This window comes from Chiloscyllium plagiosum, chromosome 51 (assembly GCF_004010195.1).
Source record: "Chiloscyllium plagiosum isolate BGI_BamShark_2017 chromosome 51, ASM401019v2, whole genome shotgun sequence".
NCBI classification, from domain to species: domain Eukaryota; kingdom Metazoa; phylum Chordata; class Chondrichthyes; order Orectolobiformes; family Hemiscylliidae; genus Chiloscyllium; species Chiloscyllium plagiosum.
In genome coordinates this window covers 904559-912920 of record NC_057760.1, presented here as the reverse complement: position 1 = coordinate 912920, position 8362 = coordinate 904559, and the positions used below count along the sequence as shown (strand labels likewise).

General features: G+C 52.8%; 1 long non-coding RNA gene across 1 annotated transcript in view; it reads right to left on the bottom strand.

The window, feature by feature from the left end:
• The window catches only part of LOC122544705, a 15449-nt gene extending 7344 nt beyond the window's left edge, over positions 1-8105 (bottom strand). Inside the window, exons 1-2 of the long non-coding RNA XR_006310452.1 lie at positions 8059-8105; positions 1058-1171 (exon numbers count right to left, since the gene is read on the bottom strand). This is a non-coding gene — a long non-coding RNA (uncharacterized LOC122544705). The remainder of the gene's footprint in view (positions 1-1057; positions 1172-8058) is intronic.
• Between the last annotated feature and the right edge of the window lie 257 nt (positions 8106-8362).

Here is an 8362-nt window from a genome sequence, read left to right as displayed (position 1 = left end):
ACAACGTCTTCTTCCAAGGATAGGGGAGTCCAAAGTTAAAGGGCACACGTTTAAGGTGAGAGGGCAAAAATTTAAAAAGGAATCCGAGGGGTGGCCTGCTCTGGCAGAGGGTGGTGTTTATAAAATCACGTGGGCCGTGGATGGGGAGAATAGACAACGTCTTCTTCCAAGGATAGGGGAGTCCAAAATTAAAGGGCACACGTTTAAGGTGAGAGGGCAAAAATTTAAAAGGAATCCGAGGGGTGGCCTGCTCTGGCAGAGGGTGGTGCGTGTTTGGAATGAGCTGCCAGAGGACATGGTGGAAGCACATTTAAAAAGGTACGTGGGCTCGAGGGATATGGGCCAAATGCTGGCAAGTGGGACGAGATTAATTTAGGATATCTGGTCGGCCTGGACGAGTTGGTCAATTCTCTGCTCCCAAATGTGTTGGGAGAACTTTGACCAACTGCAGTTCACCCGACAACCCCCCAATCCCCCTCTGAAGGGTGAGCACTAACAGTTGGTGTAAAGATATTTCAGGGGAATCTCAGAAAACTGATAAAGTTCTGGCAGGACAGGGTAAACGCAGGAACGACGTTCCCAATGACCAGGGAGTCTCAGTCTAAGGATGGAGGGTATGCAGTTTAGGACTGAGATGAGGAGAAATGGCTTCACCCCAGAGAGCGTGCAGCCTGGGTAATGCTCTTCCACAGAAAGCGGTCAGGGTCAAAATATAACGTCTCCAAGATGCAGTCAGCTGAAACTCTTATGACTCAAAGGGCACTGACGGGGGAATGGGATTGGGGACGGGGCGGTTGGTGGAAGAGTAAGAAGGAACAGGGGACAACTGAATGGGACGTCAACCACTATCCTACAAGGAGGTAAGATTTCAGGTTCAGGGCACCTCAGCTCCCCATTTGAAGACCCCACGGGAAATTCTGCAGGTTGAACAGGGGAGTCTCTAACGGCTTAGACATGGAAAGGCAAAGGCAAGTATTTGGGGGTGTTCCTGTTTGGGCACACAGTCACCCACCTCCCACCCCCACCGTTAGACCCGAGCCGACAAGATCAAAGCCACTTACTCGTCCCATCGTCGGGCTCAAAGGTGCCAGCGCTGTTCCACGTCGGGTTGGGGTTCCCGTAGTACTCGTCCGTGCTGGCTGGGTCCGTGTAATCAGCCGGGTTAAACGTCCTGAAACACCAAGGGAAAAAAACACTCGATATGGACAATCCCAGAGACTGCCCAGCCACGGTTCACGCCAGGGATCCTCCCTAGGGGCGTAAAGGTTGGCGTGGCTCGGAGAACATTCTGACGGGACGAGACTTCCCTTTCCTTAAAACGGGCTGGGGGGCTCAAAAACACGCCAATCCCACTCGCCCCGCCCGGCCACACCTCGACTCGAAGAAACGCTCGCCCTTGTCTAGAGTCCGGCCCTCCCCGCCAAACCCTCTCCGGACAACTGTGCCCTTCTGCGCCCTCTTGGCCATGCCACGCCATCAACAGTGCCAGCCAGGGTGGATGGGTCTTCAGCTGCCAGACCTGCCCCTTACCAAATCCCCCACAGCCCTCTCCAAGATCTTTCTTCGCACTTCTAAACAAGAGAGGTTAAGCCGCATTCCCCCACCGCCCTTGATTGGACACTCCTGGAATGAGGACAGCAGCAGGTTAAGCCCCCGAGTAAAGCCCACTCTACCCTTTGCAAACGGGGAGGCAAAAGCTTCCCTGACCTTTGAACCGAAACGAAATTCCCGTGACTTTCTGGAGAAAGCAAAACGGAAGGAATATGGCTTTTCGAGACGATGCCCCTGCCAACCACTCCTTGGGGCAGGGTCAACAACGTAGAATAAGTATTTCCAGATAAGACAGCTGCCCCCACAGCTCGTCTTGGGTGGGGAGAAAAGCTGAAACAAAGGGGAAAAAAGTAAGGCTGCACTCCTCCTGGGTCACCAAGCCAAGCTCCAAAGGCAAACGCCAAAGGCAAAGTGGAAACTAGCTCTATGGAAAGAAAGATTTACTAAATCAAAACGTTACTGTTCACGCCCACAACACCCTACAGCACCCACTGGCACAAAAGGGATTTTCCTGACAATTAAAGGCATCCTTATGCTCTTCACTCCAGACTTTTTATTAAAATCAGGATGCTGCCAAGGTGGAATTCAAACCCAGAACGCTGGCGAGATTTCAGTCTGGATTCGTGTCCCAGTCTGGACACACAGAGACCAGCAGCACCTCTGTTTGTAAAACCTCTTCACTAACATGCTCAGTACGTCCAAAGTATCCTCGCTGCTCAAAACATCACCTGTTCTCAAGAAACCAGCAACAACGAAAGAGGAGGAACACCGGCAGTCCTAAAAGGCAGCCGGGTGAGATCGGGGAGTATCGGTCTCCTTGGTTATGGAAGAACGTAAATATATTACACGCACTTCATAAACTTCAAGGTGAGCGGTCGGGATTTGGAATGCGCTGCTCGAGACCGAGGTGTCAAGGGGGAATTGGATTATAAGAAAGGAAAGAATGCACAAGGTTATGGGGAGAGAAGACACTAAGCGAGTGGCTCAGGTGGACGGATGGAATGGCCTGCCCTTGCATTGTCTGAGCGACGGTGGGCCGTCTTTCCAGATTAACACCCTTGAAGTACATCAATTCCCCACATGGAGCTGAAAGCACCCTGCTCCTGGTGACTACACCTTTCTTCCTTGACCAGATCTTCCATATCTCTGATAGATGACCTGATCGCGTTGACCAATCCAGTGCTGATCTATCAGTTGGAGGTGAACCATGGGAATACAAAAACAATGAAACCTCAAGCCAGCCGGAGCTTGGCTCTGAACACACACACACACACACACACACACACCAGCTTTAAACAGTCCTGTCGCCATTAGGTGTTACCACCCAGCGCACAACTGCCCAGCACCCAAGGCCATTCAGCCCGTCGTCCCTTAATCAGCTCAACAGGACCTCTCCAAAGCGTGACGGAGGCTGGTTCACCGAATATAGTGAAGGCTGAGTTAGAGAGAGACGACTTCTGATTGACGAAGGTTGCAAGGGAGAGACAGAAAAGTGGAGTCGAGGCTACAAGTGAATCTGCTGTGATCTTACCGAATGCAGGAGGCGGCTCAAGTTGCCAAATGGCTTGTTCAACATGTTCAAAAGTCAAATTGTGACCCTTTTGTCTTGCTCGATGATAGCTGCTGCCCAGGTCCTACCCACCCTTGGAGGTAGTGGTGGTGGTAGTGGTGGTCAGCTGCTGCAGTCCACGGGCTTCAGGTGCACCCACACAGCACTGTCAGGGGAAGCGGAGGTCCAGGATTCTGAGCCAGTCACAGCGAAGGAACGGCGATAACGCTCATGTCAGACTCGTGAGCGGCTCAGAGAGGAGCTTGCAGAGCGTCGTGTTCCCGTCTACCCGCTGACCCTGCCCTTCTAGATAGGGAGCGGTAGTGGGTTTGAACTGGAACCAAAGGAATGGAGCATCATTCCCCCGGTAAGGATGGAGAAGCCAGCGATGAGAAGGAAGCTGGGACTGCTACCATTATCCAATTGTTCACATCCCCCTCGATGTGGGGGAGACAGCCAGCTGGTGGTGCCAACAGCTTTGACAGCGCCACCCACAACTTGTGAACAGGGCAGGTGGACTGGAGCTCTACCCTCCGACTGACACATCCTGCAGCAGGAGCTGCTCTCCAGCATTCCACAGTCAAGAGCGTAACGGGTTAGCAACTGGTATTCCATTTAGAATACTGTGTCCAGTTTTGGGCCCCACACCTCAGGAAGGACATACAGGCACTGGAGCGTGTCCAGTGGAGATTCACATGGATGATCCCTGGAATGGTAGCCCTAACATACGATGATCGGCTGAGGATCCTGGGATTGTAGAGTTCAGAAGATTGAGGGGAGGTCCAACACAAACTTACAAGATAATGCGTGCCTTAGAAAAGGTGGGCGCTGGGAAATTGTTTCCATCAGGCGGGGAGACTAGGACCCGTGCGCACAGCCTTAGAATTAGAGGGGAGTCAATTTAGAACGGAAATGAGGAGACATTTCTTCAGCCAGAGAGTGGTGGGCCTGTGGAATTCATTACCACGGAGCAGAGTGGAGGCCGGGACGTTAAATGTTTTCAAGGCAGAGAGTGATAAATTCTTGGTCTCACAAGGAATTAAGGGATACGGGGAGAGTGCAGGTAAATGCCCATCAGCCATGATTGAATGGCGGAGTGGACTCAATGGGCCGAACGGCCTTACTTCCACTCCTATGTTTTATGGTGGGGGGCCATTCAGCGCTTTGAGATGACTCTTGGCACTGGATAAGATCACAGCTGAACAGACTGGGATCGGACTCCCACCGTGACTGCCCCAAGCCCCCTCTTGATTGCCTGCACATCGATCAAGGCTCTCTCCGTCACAGGATACGGGCATCATTGGCAAGACCAATGCTTGATTCCCGTCCATCATCCCCGCCCAAGCTGGGTGCCACTCCAGGGCTGCTTTGGAGAGCAGTTAAGCATCAACCTCGTGGGGTCTGAAGTCACGTGCCAGCCCACACCAGGACGGCAGATCTCACTTCCCTGAAGGACACTCAGAGGGTCGGTACGACAATCGATCGCAGCTGCCACGGCTTCTGGTTTGGGCTTTCCAATCTGTTAACTGCAGCCACCTCAGTCAGGAACCGTCCCAGGCCAGGGTCTCGCTAGGGTCCGTATGGAGAAAGGTTCGGTTGAGGGGGCTATGCCTCCCTGCCTAGCCTGGTCCCTGTAAGCAGACTGGTCAAGGCCAGCGCTCTCAAAAGGGTGAATAGAATACACTCGCTTTGAGAGTCACTGAGAACCCCTCATCCATTTTGGGGGAGGTGGGGGTACAGGAATTTCCTGCCCCGTGTGCACAGAGTGACAGCACACCACAACCCATGCACCAAACATCTGAAAACTTCAACTCGGTCCTGGATCAGCGGTCCGACAGCTTGCACGGGTGCAGTAACATGCAACTTGGGCTAAAGCCCTTCATGAGGAAAGAGGCAGGGAGCCTCCGGGGTGGAGAGGTAAATGGGAGGGGGTTGGGGCTGGAAGAGAAGGTAGCTAAGAGTACAATAGGTGGCTGGGAGTGGGAATAAAAGGTGATAAGTCAGAGGGGAGGGTGAAGCAGATAGGCGAGAAGGGAGATTGGCCGGTAGGACAAGTCATAAGGACAGTGCTGAGCTGGAAGGATGGAACTGGGGTAAGGTGGGGAGAGGGGAAATGAGGAAACTGGTGAAGTCCACATTGATGCCCTGGGGTTGAAGGGTCCCGAGATGGAAGACGAGGCGTTCTTCCTCCAGGCGTCGGGTGGCGAGGGAGTGGCGATGGATGTGGCCCAGGACCTGCGTGCCCTCGGCAGAGTGGGAGGGGGAGTTGAAATGTTCGGCCACGGGCAGCCGATTTTCCTGCTCCTTGGATGCTGCCTGACCTGCTGTGCTTTTCCAGCACCACTCTAATCTGGACTCTGATCTCCAGCATCTGCAGTCGTCCTCACGTTCGCCCAGTAACGCGCAATGCCATGCCAAACTGTGGGTGCGAGGGAGGCGCCGCTCAAGGAATTCTGAGCCCCAGGAACTGAAAACTAACGACCATCGGGCAACAAAGTCCGAAACGAGCCAATGTTTCTCGGTCAGTTGAGAGGCAGCAAGGTGGCTCAGAGCAAGGATTCGGCAGCCAGCCGCAGCCTGATATAGAGGCACTGAAGATTACATCAAAAACCGACACACTGACCACAGCCCAGTGCGAGAACAATCAGACACATCCAAACGGGCTAGTCGAAGAGGAACATTTACAGTGATTAGACAATGATGGAAACCAGCAGATCCAACTCTTCCACCTCAGCATCACTGTAGAGATTACCAGGTCATGACAGAATTGTGCCACATACAAAAGTGGTCTTAACATGTACAGTCATGTTCACACATAACCACCTCCCCCACACTCACAGGGTTACACTGGCTCCCAGTTAACTGGCTCGGGGCTTGTTTTCACAATTCTACATCTTTTCTGAAGTGCCTCTGTGCACCTATGGCCCTATCTTTCATTTCCTCCAGTGCCCTACACTCCCCTCCCTATCATCTTCGCCATCCCCTACACACCCCCTTGTTTCCCCTCCCTATCATCTTCGCCATCCCCTACACACCCCCTTGTTTCCCCTCCCTATCATCTTCGCCATCCCCTACACACCCCCTTGTTTCCCCTCCCTATCATCTTCGCCATCCCCTACACACCCCCTTGTTTCCCCTCCCTATCATCTTCGCCATCCCCTACACACCCCCTTGTTTCCCCTCCCTATCATCTTCGCCATCCCCTACACACCCCCTTGTTTCCCCTCCCTATCATCTTCGCCATCCCCTACACACCCCCTTGTTTCCCCTCCCTATCATCTTCGCCATCCCCTACACACCCCCTTGTTTCCCCTCCCTATCATCTTCGCCATCCCCTACACACCCCCTTGTTTCCCCTCCCTATCATCTTCGCCATCCCCTACACACCCCCTTGTTTCCCCTCCCTATCATCTTCGCCATCCCCTACACACCCCCTTGTTTCCCCTCCCTATCATCTTCGCCATCCCCTACACACCCCCTTGTTTCCCCTCCCTATCATCTTCGCCATCCCCTACACACCCCCTTGTTTCCCCTCCCTATCATCTTCGCCATCCCCTACACACCCCCTTGTTTCCCCTCCCTATCATCTTCGCCATCCCCTACACACCCCCTTGTTTCCCCTCCCTATCATCTTCGCCATCCCCTACACACCCCCTTGTTTCCCCTCCCTATCATCTTCGCCATCCCCTACACACCCCCTTGTTTCCCCTCCCTATCATCTTCGCCATCCCCTACACACCCCCTTGTTTCCCCTCCCTATCATCTTCGCCATCCCCTACACACCCCCTTGTTTCCCCTCCCTATCATCTTCGCTCCCTATCACTGTCCCCCCCTCCATCTCCCTCCCCCAGCCCCGACACCATGGTATCAGTCTAATGAATCTCCTCTGAGCTCCCTCCAATACATTTCCACTCTTCCCTCAGGAGACAAAACATGCCACGTGTTCGAGATGTATTTGCTCCAACGCCCCATGTAATGGAATCAGAACATGCCTATTTTTATGCTCACTTCCACTAGCTTTCTGCTTGTTTTTGCCAATTTTAATTTCAAATGTCATCTATAAAATATCGTGCAAGGACTATAGCAAACACTACATTGGACAAACAGGCAGAAAACCAGCCCCCAGGATACATGAACACCAACTCGCCAGAAAACAACATGACCCTCCCTCACGAGTACCCTCACATACGGATGAGGAAGGACACCACTTCGATTGGGACAACACGTCCAACCTAGGACAAGCCAAACAGAGACACACACAAGAATTCCTAGAAGCATGGCATTCCAACCGGAACTCTATCAACAAACACATTGTACCACCCCCGGAGAAAAAGATCAGGAAATGACGTCACCAACCCAAGGAAACCCAAACATATAAACAGAAAGCGGGCTACGCCACCGGTGCTTCATCCAGAGGCTCACTGAAAATATTATCCAGTATGATGACGAAACATCTGAAAACAAGTCCTCCAGCTCTGTGAGCAAACCTATATCCTCGACCGTTTTCCCTCCGATTAAGAGGCCTCCCCATGGCTTTATGGCTGTCGCTTACACAGGGAACACATTCCCCTCCACCTCCCAGCCCCACGCACCCTCTGCCTTTGCTGGGCAATACACAAAAGAAACTCTCAGCTCCATCCCCGCCCACTAAATCCTACCAAAAGCCTGCCCCATGCCATCCAAATATTCCTCAACCCTGTTTCCAAACTCGCCGCAGGTCCATCTTACCAGACGATGGGTTTGAAACCCATCTCACACCCTCGACACAGAGAAGCGTTGTTGCCCCCAACGAAGTTGGATTTCAATTGGTTTTATATGATCGACCCCCTCCCACCACCCCCCCCCACCCCACGAACGAGTGGCCACAGGGTAAAAATGATACATTCATATTACAAGTGCCCGGCTAATGACACGCAGGTTCAAAACAGCAAAGCTGGATTCCGAGAGAGAACACTTACCCCATCCCCTGGGCGGAAAATCGGCCCCCTCTCCTGCCCAAGCCTGAAAGGAAAACCAGAATCAAGAGAGGTTTCAGTTCAAAAGAGGAGGGTCAACAGGAACATTTACAATGCACTGGTTTGCCCCAGTGCAATCTGAATAAGAGAAATTCATCAATACAAGTTGATATGACTCAATTTGTAACCCTCCTCCAGCCCCCTATACTCCCTCCCTATCTCGGTCACCCCCTCCAGCCCCCTATAGCCCCTCCCTATCTCTGTCCCCTCTTCCGGCCCCCTACACTCCCTCCGTCACGTCCTCCAG